At 41.8% G+C, this 23,394-nt stretch overlaps 1 long non-coding RNA gene and 1 pseudogene across 1 annotated transcript; both read left to right on the top strand.

Moving 5' to 3' along the window:
• Positions 1 to 2,450: 2,450 nt before the first annotated feature.
• LOC132508245 (EF-hand domain-containing protein D1-like) lies at positions 2,451 to 3,158 on the top strand (annotated as a pseudogene).
• A 12,115-nt stretch (positions 3,159 to 15,273) lies between these two features.
• Positions 15,274 to 16,296, top strand: LOC132508359 (uncharacterized). The gene is made up of 2 exons (XR_009536548.1): positions 15,274 to 15,542; positions 16,097 to 16,296. It is a non-coding gene; the product is annotated as an uncharacterized LOC132508359 (long non-coding RNA).
• The last annotated feature ends 7,098 nt before the right edge of the window (positions 16,297 to 23,394 follow it).

Genomic DNA, 23,394 nt, shown 5'->3' on the forward strand with positions numbered 1-23,394 from the left:
TAATTACAGAAGCGAGAGCGGCTGGTTAAGTTTCGGTTTCCTGAGGTTTTGTTTCTTAATTGGAAATACTTAAGGCGGGGCCATGGTCGCAAAAAGAAATAGTGCAAACAGGAGGACTGATACAACCCTAGCAGTGCTGTGGCCTCCACCAGCCCAACGGCAGGGCGTCGGGAGGCTGTGCGCCCAACTTCAGGCGGCGCTCCCAAATGTGGCAAGCCCAGCGCCGCGCCCTGGAATGGTCCTTTTTCGGCCCTTCCCCTCCGGAAAGAACAGAAAAGAAATTCCAGGAAAAGCACAAATTGAATGCAGGGCGTCAACTCAGTCCTATTCTCACCAAACTAGAACATAGCCCCCTCATTATCTCCAAAGGGAAGGTGGCTCTGTGTGGTTCTATGACGTCATCACCTCCATCTTTCTGCTCTGCCATCTCTGAGGTATTGGCCGTGTCCCTATTCGCGGTGGCAGCTCCAGGCATTACATGCAAACACGATCATATTTAGAAAAGAAGCGGGGCTTTTCTTCTTACTCATCTTTTTATTAGAGAGGGAAACCTTTTCCAGAATCCCCTTAGCAAACTCTCCCACCAGGTCCCATTAGCCAGGACTGGATCACATGCCCGTATTCTACCTGCCAGGGAGGCTGGGAAAGTGATTGTCAGGCATTTCCAGCCTTCGGAGTGGGAGGCGAGCTCTGCCAGCAGGGAAAAACCGGGCTGGGGTAGGAGGGCACCACCGGCAGAGCTTGTCACAGCCAGTCTTTAGGGTATTCTATCACCCATATTGTAACCAGTCATACAGTCTGTAATGAGCAAAATAATAAACGGTTTGTGTTACTTTCGTGTTTTTTTATTTATTTTTTGCGGTACGCGGGCCTCTCACTGTTGTGGCCTCTCCCGTTGCGGAGCACAGGCTCCGGACGCGCAGGCTCAGCGGCCATGGCTCACAGGCCCAGCTGCTTCGCGGCACGTGGGATCTTCCCGGCTCCGGGCATGAACCCGTGTCCCCTGCAGCAGGCGGACTCTCAACCACTGTGCCACCAGGGAAGCCCCCTACTTTCCTGTTTAAAAGACTTCCAAACCTGCTCACTGACGCAGTGAAGTTCACACTTCTCTGTCAATATGAGACCCTTTATGATCTGGCCCACATTCAGCTCATTCCCATTTTATTTTTAAATTAAAAATCATTTTCAGTTTCTTGGCATTTGTTTAAAAACCTTTAATTTTGGAGGAAGATGGCACTCGGTGCAGAATAGGTATGATGTCTAGCCTGTGATGTGCTATTCTCCAGATTCCAAGGTGTCGCTGCTGTTGCTGTGACTGTCATAGCGTGTGCGGGTAGTTGAAACAAAGAATTCGTGACCAGTGTTCCTTCCCACACAGTTCACAAGGAGGCGGCAGGAAGGCCGTGTGAGCTATTTTGGTCCCAGCAGTGTAGGCAGAGCTGGAGGCTGTTCCGGGCATTGTGATGGCCTCTGCCTTTTGCAGGGTTTCTTCAGGGGATATTCTGTTCACTTTACAAGATGCCCAAAGCCTTTGATCAATCTTCTGTCCTCAACTCTGGAACGGTGGAGTTCTGCCTTCCTCAGTTAATTCAAAGAATTCTATTCTGGGGCACATCATTTGAAGCTCAACTTCACTGTGAACTTTGAGAGCAGGGTTACATTTTGCTTGGGATCACTCTCTTGCAGTCTCCACGAAATAGGTGTTTTTTTTTTTTAAGTTGAGAATTATGTTTTATTTTTTTAAGTCTTTATTGAATTTGCTACAATATTGCTTCTGTTTTATGTTTTGTGGCCCCGAGTCATGTGGGATCTTAGCTCCCAGCACCCCCTGCATTGGAAGGCGAACTCTTAACCACTGGCCCACCAGGGAAGTCCCTAGTTTTTATTTTAAATTCATCTTTAGCATGAATCAGTCAACACTAGTTTCACTAATGATGAATGTCTAAGGGGATAAAGTAGTTATTAAAGATTAATTCAGGTATCTTACATCATATACAAAAGCCAACTTCAGATTAAATACTTTAATGAGAAAGGTAAAACTCTAAATCTTTTAGACTAACCAGATGATCTCTACAACTGGAAGTATAAACAGTCTTTAAAGTGCAAATGCTAAAGGCAGATGGTCTGGGTTCAAATCCTGAGTCCACTGCTTATTTACTGCGTGATATTGATCAAATTGCTTAATTTCTCTGTGTCTTACATTCATCATCCATGAAAGGGAATTAAGAGTACTGAAACACAGATAGTACTCAGTAAATGGTGTTTACTATTTATGACCTTAGGATAGAGAAGGATTCCTTAAACAAACAGAAAAAATGCAAATCACAGAGGAAAAGACTGACACATACAATTACAATAAAATTAAGAACTTTTGGAAGTGTCACAGAGTCGCTAGTTGGCGAAGAGCGCGCTGTCCGCGCAGTCCCCGCGTCCGTGCATCCACCGTGGCCATGTCCAGCGAGGAGCTAGCGAGCAAGTTGCAGCAGTGACTGAAGTGGGAGGAGGTGGACGGCGGGCTCCAGCCTGCGCCCCGAGCCGCCCCAGTCCCCGAGCCCCAGCCACAGGCGTCTGCCTGGGCGCCCACGGCCAGAGCCCACGCCGAGCTGAGCGCACAGCTGAACCGACGGCTGGACGTCAACGAGGGCGCGGCGCGACCCCGCCGCTGCAAGGTCTTCCACCTCTACTCCGAGTTCCCAGAGTTCAGCCACCGCCTCATCAAGGACCTGGAGAGCATGTTCAAACTGTACGATGCCGGAAGGGATGGCTTCATCGACCTGATGGAGCTGAAGCTGGTGATGGAGAAGCTGGGGGCCCCTAGACCCACCTGGGCCTGAAGAGAATGATCAAGGAGGTGCACGAGGACTTTGATGGCAAACTCAGCTTCCGTGAGTTCCTGCTAATATTCCACAAGGCCGCAGCAGGGGAACTACGGGAGGACAGTGGGCTGATGGCACTGGCGAAGCTTTCTGAGATCGATGTTTGCCCTGGAGGGCGTCAAAGCTGCCAAGGACTTCTTTGAAGCCAAGGTCCAAGCCTTGTCCTCTGCCAGTAAGTCTGAAGCGGAGCTAAAAGAGCAAGATGAGTGGAAGCGGGCAGAAGACAAGAGGAAGCTCCACCAGGCAGCCTTCTGGGAACTCAAGGCCACTTTCAGTACATAGTTGGGCTGAGCTGGACCTGTGTCCACAGCTGTGCCTCGCAGATGCCCCAGGGAGAGCTGGCCGGGCACCCTCGCCCCTGCTGAACCTTTGCCCCAACAAGCCTCCACAACCACCACCCAGTGCAAACTCCTTAACCTCATCCGGGTGGCGGGGGGCGGCTCTCGCCTTCATTTGGGAGCCCCTCCCAGAGGGTCCAACTGCCCCCCTCAAGTCCCTCTCCTGCTCGCCTTCCTTTGTCCTTCTCCTTAGCCGGAATGTGCCTCTACTTGGCAACCTTTACTTCTTCCTTTTATCTTTCCCCCTCCACATCAAAGAGTGGTCTGCTGTGTTAATTTGCACAGATACTTCTTTCTTTGGTTGTTCTCAGAGGAGATAGTCCCTGGAGGCCTATGATGTTAATGTTGCCCATTTTCTTGCGTAATCCTTTTCTGTGACTCTTCCTGTCATGCCCCTCTCTCCTTTGTTTCCCATCCAACTTCCCTGTTCTCATTCTTAGCCTGATCCTGCCAGGTGCTTTTGCATCTTCTGTCCTTTGATGACGCTGAGGTTTAAGTCAGGCCAGGCTCAACCACTGCCTGTCCCCTCTCCAATAGGAGGAAGGGCATGCTGCTGAGATGACACAAAATAGTGAAAAGATAGGAGATTCTGTTCTTTCCCGTCACCTTTCTCCTGTCCTCTTAGCATTCCCCCTAGATCTATCCTTTTCATTCTTCTTCCCACTTCAGCCTTTTTTTCCTACCCCTAAATATTGTAAGTATGATTATAAGTAATATTAATGAGTAGAAGAATTCCCGTTAACTCTGACTACATGCAAATTATATTACAGTAGACCCCTGACATTCCCAAGTGACAAATCCAGAGCCTTCCAAAATCCCAAAAGTCATGACCCTCTTCACCATCTAGCCAGTTTCCAACATCTGCTCTAAGGTGCTGAGGTGAAGCTGTTTTTCAGCATAAATTTTTATATGTTATGAGTTCTTGGGATTTCTCACAAATATCAGGGGTTTGTTGTATTTTATAAAATAATTTCTAACATCGTATTTATTTCTTCTCTTTTTTTTTTTTTTTTTTTTTTTTGCGGTACGCGGGCCTCTCACTGTTGTGGCCTCTCCCGTTGCGGAGCACAGGCTCCGGACGCGCAGGCTCAGCGGCCATGGCTCACGGGCCCAGCCGCTCCGCGGCACGTGGGATCTTCCCGGACCCGGGGCACGAATCCGTGTCCCCTGCATCGGCAGGCGGACTCTCAACCACTGCGCCACCAGGGAAGCCCGATTTCTTCTCTTTTTTAACTGCTGTCTCTACAAAAAGAAAACATCTTTTTGTACCACCAAATGTTGGTAAAGATGTGTAGCATCAGAAACTACTATTCATTGCTGATGCTATAGACATTGGAAATAGTCTGACATTGTTTGGTAAAGATGAAGGTGCACATATGAATTTCACTCTTATGAATATATCCCAGAGAAACTTCTGTATGTGGATAGCAGAATTGTACAAGGATAACAGCACTCTTTGTAAAAACAAGTAAACAAACAAACCAACCTGGAAACAGCTCGAGCATCCATCAACAGGAGTAGTGGACAAATGAACTTTGATACATTTATATGTTGGAATACAATACATTGTTTGAGGACATCCATATGTGAGAAAATCTAAAGAAAAGCAAGGGAATGATAAACACAAAATTTGGATAGTGGTTCAATGGTATTGGCAAAGTTCTATTTCCTAAACTGGGCAATGGACTACATGGGCATTCCTTGTATTATTATTCTTAAAGATATGAATTTATGTGTAATATGGCATAACTTTTGTACCATTATATATTTTATAACTAATACAAAAGACTAATTCAGGAATAAAAGCACGGTTTTGTGGTCAGAGTTTCCAAAATTTCAAGGTCCATAGACCTAGATTTAAGTTCAGTCTTCTGCTCTTTATCACCTACATGGCTTTGGACAAATTCTCTGAGATTCAGTTTCCTAATTCATAAAGTGAAAATAATCATATTTATCTCAAAGTCTGTTGCAAACTTTCAGTGACAGGTAATATGAGTGAAAAATCTTATAGTTCAGTTCAGTTCACTGAACATTTACTTTGTGCAGGAGCCAAAGACACAAGGATAAATGAAACATGGGCTCTGTCCCTAGGAGATTGCATCGTAGTGAGCGGATAGGCAGGTAAACTGGTAAACGCACGTTAACTTCTGCCTGAGAGCTAGGAGAGAGCAAAGAAGATGCACTCAGCTCAGCTCAGGAAGACAGGTGCAAGCCTGAGATGGCTACCTAGAGGGAGGTGATGTCTGTCGCGAATCCTGAAGGATGAGTTAGCCAAATGAAAGACAGAGGTAGGGGGTGAACAGGGCTGGAACAGCATAAACAAAGGCCAGAGGCAAGAAACAGCATAGTTTGTATGTTTTTACATTAGTCTTGGGTGAGATGAGATATACTCTAAAATAAGGATAGAGAGACTGGGAGGGCCAGGAAATTGAGGATTTTGCCAGTTGGGTTGTCAAAGTTGGACTTGACTCTTTTTTTAAAAAATTTATTTATTTATTTTTGGCTGCATTGGGTCTTTGTTGGTGCGTGCGGGCTTCTCACTGTGGTGGCTTCTCTTGTTGCGGAGCACGGGCTCTAGGCGCGCAGGCTTCAGTAGTTGTGGCTTGTGGGCTCTAGAGCGCAGGCTCAGTAGTTGTGGCGCATGGGCTTAGTTGCTCCGCGGCACGTGGGATCTTCCCAGACTAGGGCTCGAACCCGCGTACCCTGCATTGGCTAGCGGATTCTTAACCACTGCTCCACCAGGGAAGTCCCAGACTTGACTCTTAATGGGAGTCATTGAGTACTTTAGATAAGGGAGCTGCAGGACAAGATTGGGTCTGTAAAGGATCCCCTGCTGGAGGGACAGGTGGAAAACAGAGATAAAGAGACAAGTGAGAAGACTGCAATGGCTCAAGTGAGGATATATGAGGAAGGCTGGAGAGGAGAGAGAGTTTAAGAAAAGTTTAGAAGTAAAACCAGCACAACCTGTTGATGGGGCAGGGAAGGAAGGCAGAAGGAATAATCTAGCTTGGGCTGCTGGGTGCAAAGCCAGCACCATTACTGATGGGAATTGGAAAGAGGAACTGGTTTAGGGGGAAAGGATGAGTTCAGTTTAAGTTCGATACTTATTGAATCTGAGGTGCTTGCGGGGCATCCGAGCAGAAAAGGGTGTGCAGAATTATCCCAAGATGCAGGGTGAGGCCAGGGCCAGGGAAATAGATTTGGGAGTCCCCAGCTTTCAGGTGGATGAGACTGGCTGGGAGAGCACATGGCCTCCATCTTTTGGGGTAGGGCTCAGCACAATTTTTCTGTAAAGGGCCGGGTAGTAAATATTTTAGGTTTTGTGGATTGTATGGTCACTATCATAACTATTCAACTCTGATATTGTAGTGTGAAAGCAGCCACAGACGATACATAAGTAAATGCATGTGGGTGTGTTCCAATAAAACTACGTACAAAAACAGATGGCCAGCCAGATTTTGTCCATGAGCCATAGTTTGCCGACCCCTGTTCTAGAAAGAGAAGAGCTGAGTGCAGAGCACAAGGTCAAAAAGGACCACTCGAGAGGGAAGAGACTATATTTTCTAGGCCTCTTGTCATGTGAATGATAGAATCCCAATTCAAAGGGAAATTCAATAATTCATAACTAAAATCTGTGAAGGCAGGGGTGGAGCCAGACCACTGGATCTAGGGACTTGATTTTTTGGATATGGACTTCACCCTCAGATCAGCTTCACATGGTGGGGGGTAGGGCCACAGCAGCTCCCAGTGTCCATCTTTAGAGCCTGGGTTCAGAAAGGTAAAGGGAGTGTGGCAGGTTGGTTATTGTTCTCAGTTCTTCACGCCCCTCCATGCAGGGATATTTGCATAACATAGTCCCTCCCGTTGCTGAGTGACTGTAGTTGCTCCCACCAGAGGCATCTTCCCAGTGATGTTGGGTGTGGCCAAATGACTTGCTTTGGAAATGTGGACAGAGGGACAATGTGACAGTTCTGGGCCAAGACTTTAAGAGGTATCACATATTTCTTCTTGCTCTGTGCTCCTGTGCTCCTTCCTGAGAAGAGTATGTCCCCAGTAGCCACTGGTCCAGAGAGAATAAAGAAACCTGTGAAGCATATCTGAAGCTAATCCTTGCCACTTCTGTCCTGTAGACTCACGCACAAGAAAATAAATACCGGTTGTTATAAGCCACTGAGATTTTGAGAGTATTTGTTACACGGCAAAACTGATTGATTAAGGGTACTCCCAACCAGCTTCATTTAGAAAATCCTAGTGAAAAACTGATTGGCCTGATTTGGGACATGTGACCCATCTCTGGACCAATCACTGAGGACAAAGAGATTTGATATTATGATTGGCCAACCTGGGTCATGTGCTCATTCTATTCAGGGAGGTGGGGCAGTTACCAAGGTAAGGAAAAGGGATGCTGAGGAGACACAAGCATGTTGTGGAGAACCAGCAGATAATAGTGCCATGAAAACTTAGGCAGGAGAGAGTAACAAAAATGAGGGTATGTTGAACAATGCCATCAGCAGCAAAGAGGACACCAAGACAATAAATGAAATGTGTTTCTTGGTTTTGGCAATAACGACCAATAAAAGTCATTGGTGATCTTTGCCTGAGCAGTTTCCGTTGAGTGTTGGGATGACAGCCAGATTATAGGTAACAATAATATTTCAGTAAACTCTCATCCGCTGTAGGAATGTTAGTTGTAACTAAAAAGGGCCTTAGATAGGAGCAGGTTAGAAGTCTGTTAAGGGAGAGCCAGGAGTTTTACCTAATTGTGCATCACTTTGAAGCCACAGGAGGCTTAGGAGAGGGAGTGTTGGGATCATCCACATTAGAGGGACTCGATTCCAGAAATGGGAGAGGCCCCTTGAGGGTGGAACCAGGCTGAAAGGTGGAGCACAGTCCTGGTGGGACCCTCAGGGCCTGTGGCAGAATTGCATCTTTGGGAATCAGACGTGAAGACATGATCCAAGCAACAAGAGGTTTAAAACAGCAGAGTTTAGTGAGAAATCATGAGGAGGTGGGAGAGGCCAAGGGAGGAGAGAGCTGATAAGAGTCTCTGGTCTCTGGCCTGGAGAAACAGGTACAGAGCCAGTTGCTGTAACACTAGTGTCCAATTGACAGAATGTTCATCCAGTGCCCACCCCTTTGGAGGAGTCTGACCTTTCCTTGACTCCTTTCAAGACCTCTTTCTTGGCCCCTTCCATCTTCTGTCCTCCATCTGCACCCTGTCCCTCCTGCGTTTACTGACATCTGACTGTGTACAACTTCCCAAGGCTGTGTCCCACTGTCCTCCCCAGACAGTCCCCCAGCATCTCTCCCTCTGCCTCATCTTAAATTGTACCATCTTATGTCTCAGTCTTTTGCTCTCTACTTTCATCTGGGAAAGAATCCATGTCAAGATATTAAAGTAATAGATCTTTTGTGGTTATTTCCTTTCTAAATAGACCCCTGGCAATGTGATGTCTTAACCCAAAGGAGTATTTATGTCAAAGGAATAAGAATTGGGGCCAGTGGAGGTGGGACATGCAAAACTGTCCCTCAGATCTTACCACGAGAAGAGTTGATTTTGCAGTTCAAGTTTGAAGACAGGAAAAAACTGATGTCCCAGCTCAGCAGTGGTGTGGTGGAGTGGGTAGGAATTCCCTCTTATTGAGCCTTTTGTTCTACTGATTGGATGAGGCCCACCTACATTAGGGAGGGCAATCTACACTACTTAGTTTACCGATTCAAATGCTAATCTCACCCAGAAACACTCAAAATAATATTTGACCAAATGCCTGGGCATCCATGGCCCAGTCAAGTTGACACACGAAGTTAGCCATCATAGTGGGCTCCTCAAGGAAGGGAATAAGAAAGATAGCCCCGTGTTGTTCTTAATACTAATAAAATGGCCTGTGAAGCCAGATATGGCAAATGCGGCAGGCAGAAGGTTCACAGACATAAATTTGATGATTTCTACCATTTTCCTTTGGCCTGGAGTTTGATCTCTATAGTAATCCAATTTGTTTTGTAGGTTTCTGTGAGCTTTCTACCAGAATAGAATTTCTTCTCTAGCTTTGTCCTCCTCTCCTCCTCCAGCATCATTATCATCATCACAGTCATCAACATCCAAGGTTTCTTGAGTGCCTGATGCTTATATGGCTCTGTACCAGGAAGGAATTTGGAATTTGCAGGGGAAACTAGATCTGTCACTTGTTTTTCTTTTTTTTTTTTTTTTTTTACATCTTTATTGGAGTACAATTGGTCTACAATGGTATGTTAGTTTCTGCTTTATAACAAAGTGAATCAGCTATATGTATACATATATCCCCATATCCCCTCCCTCTTGCGTCTCCCTCCCTCCCACCCTCCCTATCCCACCCCTCCAGGCGGTCACAAAGCACCGAGCTGATCTCCCTGTGCTATGCGGCTGCTTCCCACTAGCTATCTACCTTACGTTTGGTAGTGTATTATCCCTTGTTTTGAGTGGCTAAATTCCAGTTTAGGAGACAGAACATGTACACAAAGAAGTACAAATCAAGCATGAACTAGATAACTAAGTGCTAAATGAAGGAGGATATTCATCTTAGATTCCAGAAAAAGGAACGATTAGCAGGCTGACCATGGTCTGGAATAGCTTCAAGGAGGTTGGGAACCTTGGGTAGGGCCTGAGGAAAGAGTGTGACCAAAATAAGTGTCGGGACGGAGAAAGACTATGACAGGAATACAGAATGCCGGGTGCAAGTGGAGAGTGCAAGTATGTGCGGGGACAGACAGTGCGCGGCGGCTTGGCGGCACCTGTGCCACTGAACGGCTGGACGCCTGAAGCGCAGCACCCAGGAACAGCTTTAGGCCCAGCTTGCTCATTAAAATTTTTGACTGTGTGTGAAGTTTTCCAGGATCAGCATGGAGCCTCCAGTCTGCATCTCCTGGAGGCATCGCCTCCCAAAGACGCCTTCCTAGACCTGCCCAGATGGTCAAGCGTCACTGCTCTACCACTGAGTTACGCACACGTCCTCTGAAAAGCCCTTCTCCTGGATTTGCACATGATCAAAAGAAAGAAAAGCAATTAAAGCAAAAGCCTCAGCTTGTTTTCCTGTGCGCAGTTCGTGCTGGTTTTATACTGTTAGTCCTGTGTATCTGGGTCCACAGCACTGTAGGTTCTTCGTGAGTGCTTTGGGGACATGATAGAAACTGCGTGAGCTAGGAGACAATGTAAACTTTGCTTCCTGCCGCCACTAGGGCAGCCCTGCACCACCCCTGAATTTCCCCTAGGCCTTCCTTTGTCCTCAGGAGGCAGTGTGGGTTGTGGAGAGAGTCATGTTCTGTGAGAAACCACACGCGCTCCAGTTCTGCTCTGCCACTAACCAGCTGCATGACCTTGGGCAAGTCATTTGACCTCTGTGAACATGATTTTCTCATCTGTGAAATGAGAGATTTGGACCAGATGATCATGCAGAATGTTTCCAACTCTGAAGGAGGAGTCTAGGAGAATTTTTATCTTTTTTGGATTATATCAAACTGTTTTTTTTTTTTTTCCCCTGTCTGCTTAGGGGAAGAGAGAGCAGCTTTAGAAGGGACTAATCCCTCTCCCTAAAATGTCTTGAGATGACAGTCTCTAATCAAAGAGGGTTGGCTTTTACCTACCAGCCACATTTTTAAAAATATCTTTTATGGGTAATTTAGAGAGAGGGAATATTTAGAGAACTTTAAATGTAGGAGAACTAAGATTCAAATAATGCCCTAATTTAGTCGCTATATGATCTTGGACAGGTTACTTCACTTTTCTGAGATTCAGTTTTCTTTTTTGTACACTAGGAATAGCAATAACAACAAGAAGCACATTCCTTAGGATTATTGTGAGGATTAAATATGTAAGCACCAGGTGGTGAGGCCAGTGCCTGCACATAGTAAATCTCCACAAACTGAAGCCATCAGGGTGACTGTCACCTGTGTATTTGTGAGGAAATGAGGAGTGATGTATAGTGGTTAGCAGTGGGACACTGGTGCCAGGCAGATCTGAATTTCGCTCTGCGCTTTGTCCCTTTTGTGCGTCCTTGGGCAAGTTAATTTTACTTCCCCAAGCCTCAGTTTCTTCCTCTTTATGGGAATAATAATAGTTCCTGCTTTGTAGGATTATTAATGAACATTCAGCAAGACAAGGCATCAAACGTGCTTAGCCCGCCTACAGAGTAAGCATTCAACAAATTTAATCACAGTAACAAACAAAAATAAAAATAACAAATGTCGTGCTTCCCTCCTCCACTGGCTTTCCTTCAAGGACAGCAGGAGTAGAAGGAAAATCTCCTGACTGGGGAGAGGACTGAATCATGTGGCCAGATAGCAAGGTTCATGAGTGTAGGGCCATGTCCATCCGGTTTATCCTGAAGCTCCAGTGCCTAGCACAGAGCCCAACGAGTAGCAGGCACCGGCAAGAAGCCTTTCCTTATGGTGGAAACAAGACAGAGATGCTCGTAAGTCATCCTACTTTTACAACACAAGGCTTAGCTGCCAAGCTTTCAGGCCTATCCCATCCGCTGCCTTAATGGCTCCACCCAGGAGGATGTCCGGAGATGTCTAGATCTTCTCTTAAGTCTAGACCAGCACGGTCCCAAAGGACTGTAAGGCGAGCCACACGTGGAATTTAAAAAATCTTAGTAGCCCTGTGAAGAAGGTAAAAAGAAATTAATGAAATTAATTTTAATAAGGTATTGAACCCACTATATCCAAAATATTATCATTTCACCACATAGTCAATATAAAAATATTAATTAAATATTTAATTGTTTCATACTAAGTTTAAAATCTGGTATGGATTTTACACTTGCACATCTCAATTCAGACAGCATGGTTCAAGGGCTCAATAGCCACATACATCTAACGGCTGCTGTATTAGGAGGCGAAGTCCAGATTAAGCGGGATGAAGCCTCTCCTTCCACCACCCTCAAGCCCACCCCTCAGTTCTACTTCCTGTTCGAGGACCCAGTTCTTTCCCAGGTGGCTGCCCTGGAGAAAGGCTTCAGGCTTCTTAGAAGACACGTCCACCACCCACATGGGTGTGCTTTAGCTTTACATGTCTTACCAGAAAAATCACATCAGAATACAACACCATAACCTTAACATCCATTCCACAAGATACAAGTATACCACAGGAATTAATTTTTCAAGGCACTTCAAGCTTGTTACTTGAAGTGTCAACTATCATCAAATATCAACTATCAACCTCTTTTTCAGACAAGCTTTTGGAGTTTATCTACTGTGATGTTGTCCACATTCAACCTTCTCTGAAAATTCATTTGTTCATTCAATTTTTGAGTACCTACTATGTATAATGGAATTAGGAATGTAACCATGAGCAGGAAAGATTCAGTGCCCGCCCTTGGGAACCTTAAACTCGAGTTGAATGGACGGATCAGTAAGCAGGATCTTATAACACAGGGTAGTGAGGGAGATTAATACTAAATACCCTGAAAGCTCATAGAAGGGCAATTAACCTAACACAGGAGTGTGTGTGTGTGTATGTGTGTGTGTGTGTGTGTATGTGTGTGTGTGTAAGGGGGCAGTCAGGGAAGAAACATCTAAAGTAAGACCTGAAGTGTGGAGAAAAGGGAACCCTCTTGCACTGTTGGTGGGAATGTAAATTGGTACAGCCACGATGGAGAAGAGTATGGAGGTTCCTTAAAAAACTAAAAATAGAACTACCGTATGACCCAGCAATCCCACTACTGGGCATACATCCAGAAAAGATAAAGTAAGACCTAAAGGTTGAGTTGAAGTTGGAGTGTGAGTTATTGGGGTGTATGGGGCTGTGGAAAGGAAAAGAGCATTCCAGATAGGTGAGGAAAGAGTAATCACATGTCCCAGAAGGTGCAAAGACCAAGTAGGGGGTCTGTAAATCACCCCATTCAGCTCGAGTCCAGGAAAAGTACATCTTTGGCTAGGGTAGATATAGAGAAGGCATAGTCAATAGTTTGGACTTTATTTAAATTCTATAGTAAAGATCCTGGAAACCTCAGCTTTGGTTCTGATTTCTCACCTACTTTCTTAAACTGTATTTCTAGCTGTTTACAGTGTAGCTTCATGTTTCACTTAAAATCAACATGCTCAAAATTACTCATCACCTTCATTCCTCTACTAAATATTCCAAACTGGTTCTGTCTTAATTTCTCTGTCTCTCATAATGAGATTAGCATAATTCTAGTCTCCTACCACAGCTAAGACATCTTTTGTCTCTTCCATATCTTCACCCCCCGTACCCAAGCTGTCACTAAATTTTGCTAATTTTTTGACTGAATAGCTAAAAGCTTTTGGTTCAAGCACTTTCTGGCTTCCTTGAATTCATCACTCATCTTTCTATAATAGCTTTAAATTTTCACCAAGGCTAGCTAAACTCCATGTGGTATAACTTATACTCCTTTGAGATATCATTTTGGAAAAAACCAGCAGTTTTAAAGCTCACATCAGATTATAATGTAGGAAAATAATTTCTGCAGTCCAGAAAAGCCTTAAGTAATTTTTACTGGAAAAAAAAAAGACAATTCTTAATGTTTTATTTATTTTTGATACTGTCTTCTATCTTAAAGAAATTCAGCAACTTTCCTCCTGGAATCTCAAGGTTTTATTACCTGCATAGAGAATCCAGAAACAGGGATTTTTATTTGTCTAATAGTGTCCCTCCTTTTCTATTCAAGGCCTTTCCTGGATACATTACCTGGATGGTCACTCACCCTAAAAAAATGTTCAACACTGTTTAAACTTGCCCTGATTACCATGTATCTTACTTCATACTGGCTCAGCAATTCATTATAACCACACCCTGAGAACTGGAAAATTTAAAATACAAGAACCAGATTGCATTTCGTGTCTCAGGAATAAATGGGAAGAGAAATGATAATTTCCCCCAGTTGTATTTTGTCATATTTTAAACAAAATGTTCACTGGCTGGAAATTCCATTTCAATCAGTTAAGTATTTAGTGAGGTTTAAGTACTGTGTTCAGCATGAAACTACTTGTTAGAATTATGGTCACCATGTTTTCTACAATTTAAAATTAGGACACATGGTGTGACAATGGGACAGAGCATTTGAAATCAATACTACCCTGGAAATTTTGAGTTATGTGATTGCCATAGTTACAGAAAATGCAAGGGAAATATTGTCGCTCAAGTTTACAATTTTATTGGAAACACAAGTCTAATACACATTCATTTATTTCACCACTGAATAGTTAGCGAACACCTAGTATAGGAGGTACTTTGTTAGCCAGTAAGATTACAAAGATGAAAAATACAGTTGCTTTAAATGCTTTCTTAGGACTCCCCTGGTGGCACAGTGTTTAAGAATCTGCCTGCCAATGCAGGGGACAGGGGTTCAAACCCTGGTCCGGGAAGATCCCACATGATGTGGAGTGACTAAACCCATGAGCCACAACTACTGAGCCCACGTACCACAATTACTGAAGCTCACGCGCCTAGAGCCCGTGCACCGCAATGAAGAGTAGCCCCCACTCGCCACAACTAGAGAAAACCCATGCACAGCAACGAAGACCCAACGCAGTCAAAAGTTAAAAAAAAAAAAAAAGCTTTCTTAAACAAGGTAGGACCTTGTGAGGTTAATTATATGTGTCACCTTGGCTAGGCTATGGTGCCCAGTTGTTTGGTCAAACACCATTCTAGATGTTGCTGTTATGTATTTTTTTAGATGTGATTAACATTTAAATAAGTAGGCTTGAGTAAAACAGATAATCCTCCTTAATGTGGACGGGCCTCATTCAATCATTTGAAGGCCTAAAGAGCAAAGACTGAGGTTCCCCCCAAGGAGAGGGAATTCAGCTTTCAGCCTCAAAACTACAAGATCGATTCCTGGGGGAATTTCCAGCCTGCCAGCCTACCCTGCAGAGTTTGGATTTACCATCCCCCAGAGTCATATGAGCCAATTCCTTAAAAATAAATCTCTCTGTCTCTGGAGAATTTTAATACAGCCCTCATAAGAATTGTTATTTAAATAAATAACATTCCTGAGGTGTATTTTTAAGCATACTTGTATAATCTTTTTTTTCCCACAAACAGTAACATTCCCCTTCACAATATGTCTTCTAGCAATGTTTTTAAACATATGGCATTCACTTTCAAGGCCCAACTTGCTGCTCAAGAGAAACTTTAGATGCTGATGTGTAATTATCTGATGGAACAAAGTTGCCTAATTTCAAGTCGAATGGAAATAAGGGAATGCAGAGAACTTGAGGAAACCCGAGAGCGTTCAAGTCAGCGAGGCAACAGGAACAAAAGCACAGAGAAGGCAGCTTTCTGATGACAGAATTTGGAGGCAAGAAAACTGTCTCGATGATAGGGCCAGTGTCTGTGAGTATCTTTACAGGAGAAAAAGATACTGTGCGGGGGAAAAAGAGGACAGTAGAGCGAAGCTGGTCAAAGCAATTGGGATAATAATCAAAATTGCTCGTGGGTAAAAAATGAGCAAAGAATGTCATTTAAGGTACAGAACTATGAGTTCAACACTAGATTGCTTGGGGGCTTTTGAGTTTCTATGAGCCTTTCCAATGGAAAATGGTACAGGTTGATCGGTTCTAAAAGGAAATGTGGGTGCTTTATAGCAAGACAATTTTGGATGGAATAAGTGATAATTGATTTCCACACCTGATTTGAGCACGTAGCAAGCCCACTTCTCTGAACTGGCGATAGAAACCTCTTGGAAGGGGGAAATCTTATAAATAATTAGACATAATTAGATTGTCAGCTCATATATCATTGTCTTGCCTCTCAGGGATGTTTTGAGATTAATTAGGTAATGTTTGTAAAATAAGCTCCAAGTGCCATGTATCATTGGCATAGAATTTGATTTTCGGTGTGATGAATGTAATTAAGTCATGCTGATTTCATATGAACTTTCATTGCAGGGTAACGTCTGTTCTGGAGTATTCTGAGGGCATGGGTGCACTGGTTCTCATACTGCCATTTCACCAAGAAGAGCTCTGACGCTGGGAGCGCTGTGGCAGGCATTTTGCATCAAGTGTGATACACATCTCAGACGAGATGAGGCATTTAAAGTGTCAGATGAGAATTGTGGCTTCTACTGATGAATAAATGTGTTTGTAATACTACCCAGCTTGACAGTACAGTGAATAAAAGCAAACACTTTATTTATTTATTTATTTAACATCTTTATTGGAGTATAATTGTTTTACAATGGTGTGTTAGTTTCTGCTTTATAACAAAGTGAATCAGCTATACATGTACATATATCCCAATATCTCCTCCATCTTGAGTCTCCCTCCCACCCTCCCTATCCCACCCATCTAGGTGATCACAAAGCACCGAGCTGATCTCCCTGTGCTATGCGGCTGCTTCCCACTAGCTATCAGTTTCACATTTGGTAGTGTATATATGTCCATGCCACTCTCTCACTTTGTCCCAGCTCACCCTTCCTCCTCCTCGTGTCCTCAAGTCCATTCTCCATGTCTGCGTCTTTATTCCTGTCCTGCCCCTATGTTCTTCAGAACCTTTTTTTTTTTAGATTCCATATATATGTGTTAACATACGGTATTTGCTTTTCTCTTTCTGACTTACTTCACTCTGTATGACAGATTCTAGATCCATCCACCTCACTACAAATAACTCAATTTCGTTTCTTTTTATGGCTGAGTAATGTTCCATTGTATATATGTGCCACATTTTTATCCATTCATCTGTCGATGGACACTTAGGTTGCTTCCATGTCCTGGCTATTGTAAATAGAGCTGCAATGAACATTGGGGTGCATGTTTCTTTTTGAATTATGGTTTTCTCAGGGTACATGCCCAGTAGTGGGATTCCTGTGTCATATGGTAGTTCTATTTTTAGTTTTTTAAGGAACCTCCATAGTGTTCTCCATAGTGGCTGTATCAATTTACATTCCCACCAGCAGTGCAAGAGTGTTCCCTTTTCTCCACACCCTCTCCAACATTTATTGTTTGTAGATTTTTGATGATGGCCATTCTGACCAGTGTGAGGTAATACCTCATTGTAGTTTTGATTTGCATTTCTCTAATGATTAGTGATGTTGAGCATCCTTTCATGTGTTTGTTGGCGATCTGTATATCTTCTTTGGAGATATGTCTATTTAGGTCTTCTGCCCATTTTTGGATTGGGTTGTTTGTTTTTTTGATATTGAGCTGCAAGAGCTGCTTATATATTTTGGAGATTAATCCTTTGTCAGTTGCTTCATTGGCAAATATTTTCTCCCATTCTGAGGGTTGTCTTTTTGTCTTGTTTATGGTTTCCTTTTCTGTGCAAAAGTTTTTAAGTTTCATTAGGTCCCACTTGTTTATTTTTGTTTTTATTTCCATTTCTCTAGGAGGTGGGTCAAAAAGGATCTTGCTGTGATTTATGTCATAGAGTGTTCTGCCTATGTTTTCCTCTAAGAGTTTTATTGTGTCTGGTCTTGCATTTGGGTCTTTAATCCATTTTGAGTTTATTTTTGTGTGTTGTGTTAGGGAGTGTTCTAATTTCATTCTTTTTCATGTAGCTGTCCAGTTTTCCCAGCACCACTTATTGAAGAGGCTGTCTTTTCTCCATTGTATATTCTTGCCTCCTTTATCAAAAATAAGGTGACCATGTGTGCGTGGGTTTATCTCTGGGCTTTCTATCTTGTTCCATTGATCTATATTTCTGTTTTTGTGCCAGTACCATATTGTCTTGATTACTGTAGCTTTGTAGTATAGTCTGAAGTCAGGGAGCCTGATTCCTCTAGCTCCATTTTTCTTTCTCAGATTACTTTGTCTATTCGGGGTCTTTCGTGTTTCCATACAAATGTGAAATTTTTTGTTCTAGTTCTGTGAAAAATGTCATTGGTAGTTTGATAAGGATTGCATTGAATCTGTAGATTGTTTTGGGTAGTATAGTCATTTTCACAATATTTCTTCTTCTAATTGAAGAACATGGTATATCTCTCCATCTGTTTGTAACATTTTAAATTTCTTTCATCAGTGTCTTATAGTTTTCTGCATACAGGTCTTTTGTCTCCTTAGGTAGGTTTATTCTTAGGCATTTTATTCTTTTTGTTGCAATGGTAAATGGGACTGTTTCCTTAATTTCTCTTTCAGATTTTTCATCATTAGTGTATAGGAATGCAAGAGATTTCTTTGCATTAATTTTGTGTCCTGCAACGTTACCAAATTCATTGATCAGCTCTAGTAGTTTTCTGGCAGCATCTTTAGGATTCTCTATGTATAGTATCATGTCATCTGCAAACAGTGACAGCTTTACTTCTTCTTTTCCAATTTGGATTCCTGTTATTTCTTTTTCTTCTCTGACTGCTGTGGATAAAACTTCTGAAACTGTGTTGAATAATAGTGGTGAAAGAGAACAACCTTGTCTTGCTCCTGATCTTAGTGGAAATGGTTTCAGTTTTTCACCATTGACAATGATGTTGGCTGTGGGTTTGTCATATATGGCCTTTATTATGTTGAGGTACACTCCCTCTATGCCTACCTTCTGGAGGGTTTTTATCATAAATGGGTGTTGAATTTTGTTGAAAGCTTTTTCTGCATCTATTGAGATGATCATATGGTTTTCTCCTTCAATTTGTTAATGTGGTGTATCACATTGATTGATTTGCGTATATTGAAGAATCCTTGCATTCCTGGGATCAACCCCACTTGATCGTGGTGTATTATCCTTTTAATGTGTTGTTGGATTCTGTTTGCTAGTATTTTGTTGAGGATTTTTGCATCTATGTTCATCAGTGATATTGGCCTGTAGTTTTCTTTCTTTGTGACATCTTTGTCTGCTTTTGGTATCAAGGTGATGGTGGCCCCATAGAATGAGTTTGGGAGTGTTCCTCCCTCTAAAAGCAAAAACTTTAATATCAAGATGAGCAGGAGAGAAAATACTAAAGGTCTTAGTTGGGGCCTTATGTTAACCTTGCCTATTATATGATATGTACTTTAAATATTCTTCAGTTAGGAAATTCATTTTTTAAACCCAGAAATGGCTGTAAGTATTCCCTCATCCATACCTGTTGTAAGCTCTTCTTAAACAGTGTAATTGATTGTTGATTCAGAAGCTCAAATGTGTATTCATAGTTTTGGATTTGAGAGAAGAGTCAAATAAGGTCTAGGACCGTGTTTTTCAAACATTTTGGTCTCAGGGTTCTTTATACTCTTAAAAATCATTGAGGACCCAAAAGAGCTTTTGTTTATGTGTGTTCTATCTATCAATGTTTATTGTATTAGACATTAAAGGTAAAAATTTTTTTTTTAAATTTATATGTTCATTGAAAATAATAAGCTTACTATATAATAATGTAAGTAAGAGACTTTTAAGGAGAAAAGGTGAGAAGAGTGGCATTGTTTTACATTTTAAATAAATCTTTTAAATGTCTCTCTTAATAGAAAACAGCTGTAGTTCCATATCCGCTTCTGCATCCAATCTGATATGATACGTAATTTTGTTGCAGTAGATGAAGAAAATCTGACCTAACACAAATATGTACCTGGAAAGGGAGGAGTATTTTAACAGCCTTCTTAGATAATTGTGGATATTGCTTTTTGACTTGACACCATAATGCAAAAAGTGATAGGTTTTGTTTTGTTTTAACTTTTAATTTTATATTGGAGTATATGTTATTAACCATGTTGTGATAGTTTCAGGTGTCTGGCAAAGTTATTCAGTTATACATATGAGTTATAGTTTTTAAAGGTTGGTTTCTTAAAAGTTGGTGGATTCTAAACCATGTTAATGACTTTTTATACTCCATTCCTCTAAAAACCATTGGTCTATCCTGTACTTGTGTCATGCAATGGTCATTTGGAAAACATTGATTCACTGAGTTATGCAGATCTTCCAAATGTTGACACATTTCGTTATACAATATCAAACAATCACTTTGGTCAATATCGCCACCGATTTCATCCTAAAATTCTTTAAGTACTGGTATACTGTCAAGTTTTCTAAAATTTTCATTTTTGCTATAAAGCTGGAATTTTATTATTGGTAATAAATACTTTCAGTTGTTTCCCTTGAAGTGATAGTCTCACTTTGTTCATTTTAGAAAAAACTGTCTGCTAAATACCCACATCTGAATAAGCATCGTTTGTTTTCAAGTAAAAATGGTATTCCATTAAAAAAGCAGCTAGCTTAGCTCACAACCATCATAATTGGTATGCATCGAGGTCTTGTTAGAATGTCCCATTTCTCACACAAAATATTAAAATGGTATGTGTTCAAGGGTTGACATTTAATAAAGTGAATACTTTCTACTGCCTTATCAGGATCACTGTTAAGTGAAATTGGCACTTTAAGAAAAATCCAGGAGGGCATGGCAGTGCCGTATACACTGGCTGTTACAATCTGGTGACACTGCCTCAGCTGGTGCTAGGGGCCCAGCTGTTTTATCCATTTTGCCTTTGCTGCGCCAATGCAAATGTCAGCACAGTGAAAATACAAATAACATCCTCGTCTTACAATGAACTTGTAGACTCTTTTCAGAGATCTCCAGAGTCCACGGACAGCACTTTGAGAATCACTGGTATAAGAAATGCACGGAAGGTGGAGCAGAGGAGAGAGACAGGGTATTTTTTTAAAGCAGCTACTTCAAGAATAGGTATGATGATGCAGAGTGATATAATTTGATGGAATTTGCTGCTGTCACTGTTTTTTATTGAGCAGCAGGAAGCATAATATACTGCCCTAAATCAGTTTTTCAAGCTTTTTGACTGTAATACACAAAAGATATATTATCTACACTGTAGCACAGTGTACAATACATACAGATATATTATATTTACTGAATAAAGATATCCTTACAATTTGTGATGAACTCTAACATTTTATGTTATTCTATTTCATTTTTTTAAAAAATATTGGTCATGACCCACTAAATTAATCTTGCAACTCACTAATGGGAAACCACAGTTAGCAAAAATCTGGTTTAAATAAAGATGCTTTCCTTTTGTAATGTATCAACCCTCCTAAGGGTTGATTACCTTTGGTTGGAGACTAAATGTACCCAGGAGTTTTTAATGGTTGCTTACTCCGCCATTTCTTGATTCAGTTGCAAATGAGTTCAGATTTTAATGTGTAGTCAAATGAGAAATATTTCGTTTTAAGGATGCAGCATGTATATTATTACATTAAATACCTGTTTGATTTTTAAAAAAAATAAATTTATTTATTTATTTTTGGCTGCATTGGGTCTTCGTTGCTGCGCATGGGCTTTCTCTAGTTGCGGCGAGCGGTGGCTACTCTTGGTTGTGGTACGCAGGCTTCTCATTGTGGTGGCTTCTCTTGTGGTGGAGCACGGGCTCTAGGTGTGCGGGCTTCAGTAGTTGTGGCACACGGGCTCAGTAGTTGTGGCATACGGGGTTAGTTGCTCTGTGGCATGTGGGATCTTCCTGGCCCAGGGCTCAAACCCGTGTCCCCTGCATTGGCAGGAGGATTCCTAACCACTGCGCCACCAGGGAAGCCCAATACCTGTTTGATTTTGTTTTCTCTGATAAAGTTTAAATGTTTACCTGGGTTTGGTAAAACCTAACACTTTCCCTCGAGTGTTGGTGGTTAAATATACTCACTACAGTCTTATAAAAGATATTATGTTGAGACTGATACAGTAGTAACTATTACTCTCATAAAAAGAACACTTTAGTACATTCCCAGGATCTAGGTTTATATGCTATTTAATACTGTTCTGACTTCCTACTCTGCCAATATTTTGAGAATCATTACTTTGATGGTTGCAACTAATTGTAAATACCAAAATGAAATGGCTATTAATTTTGGGTTTTGCTTTAACAGAATTATTTCTTGTTGGTGATATAAGAATATAGATGGTAAGAAAGTAGAATGTACCAGAGGTAAAGAAGTAGCTTCTTTGACCTCTTCAGTATTTGGTCCCTCCTTGCTTCTCCTCCTTGGCTTTCAGGATATCCCTTCAGAATCAATCAATCTCTCTCTTTCTCTCATTCTCCTTATATTTTCCAATAGTTTTAAAATACTGATCTATTGATCTATTCTACCTCAATCTTTAAAAGTCAGTTTTTAAAAAAATTTTTTATTGGAGTATAGTTGATTTATAATGTTGTGTGTTCATTTCAGGTGTGCAGCAAAGTGAATCAGTTATACATATACTTTTTTAGATTCTTTCCCCATATAGGCCATTACAGAGTATTGAGTAGAGTTCCCTGTGCTATACAGTAGGTCCTTATTAGTTATCTATTTTATATATAGTCACGTGTATATGTGAATCTTAATCTTCCAATTTATCCCTCTCCCCCCTTACCCCCGTAAGTTTCTACATCTGTAGCTCTATTTCTGTTTTGTAGCTAAGTTCATTTGTACCGTTTTTTTCAGATTCCACCTATAAGCGATATCATATATTTGTCTTTCTCTGACTTACTTCACTCAGTATGACAATCTCTAGGTCTATCCGTGTTGCTGCAAATGGCATTATTTCGTTCTTTTTTATTGCTAATATTCCATTGTATATATGTACCACATCTTTATCCACTCATCTGTTGATGGACATTTAGGTTGCTTCCATGTCCTGGCTATTGTAAATAGTGCTGCAATGAACATTGGGGTGCATGTATCTTTTTGAATTGTGATTTTCTCCAGATATATGCCCAGGAGTGGGATTGCTGAATCATATGGTGGCTCTATTTTTAGTTTTTTAAGGAAGCTCCATACTGTTCTCTATAGTGGCTGTACCAGTTTACATTCCCACCAACAGTGTAGGAGGGTTTCCCTTTCTGCACACCCTCTGCAGCACTTACTGTTTGTAGATTTTTTGATGAGGACCATTCTGACTTGTGTGAGGTGATACCTCATCGTAGTTTTAATTTGCATTTCTCTAATAATTAGTGATGCTGAGCATCTTTTCATGTGCTTTTTAGCCATCTGTATGTCTTCTTTGGAGAAATATCTATTTAGATCTTTTGCCCATTTTTTGATCCGGTTGTTTGTTTTTTTGATATTGAGCTGCATGAGCTGTTTGTATATTTTAGAGATTAATTCCTTGTCAATTGCTTCGTTGGCAAATATTTTCTCCCATTCTGAGGGCTGTCTTTTCATTTTGTTTATGGTTTCCTTTGCTGTGCAAAAGCTTTTAAGTTTAATTGGTCCCAGTTTTCTCTCTGTTCAAGGTCAAGGTACTTACTTAGCCTTGCCTCCTGTGCTTTGGCATCATTTATTCCCTGCCTTCAAGCGATGTATAGGAACG

This window comes from Lagenorhynchus albirostris, chromosome 17 (assembly GCF_949774975.1).
Source record: "Lagenorhynchus albirostris chromosome 17, mLagAlb1.1, whole genome shotgun sequence".
Taxonomy (NCBI): Eukaryota; Metazoa; Chordata; class Mammalia; order Artiodactyla; family Delphinidae; genus Lagenorhynchus; species Lagenorhynchus albirostris.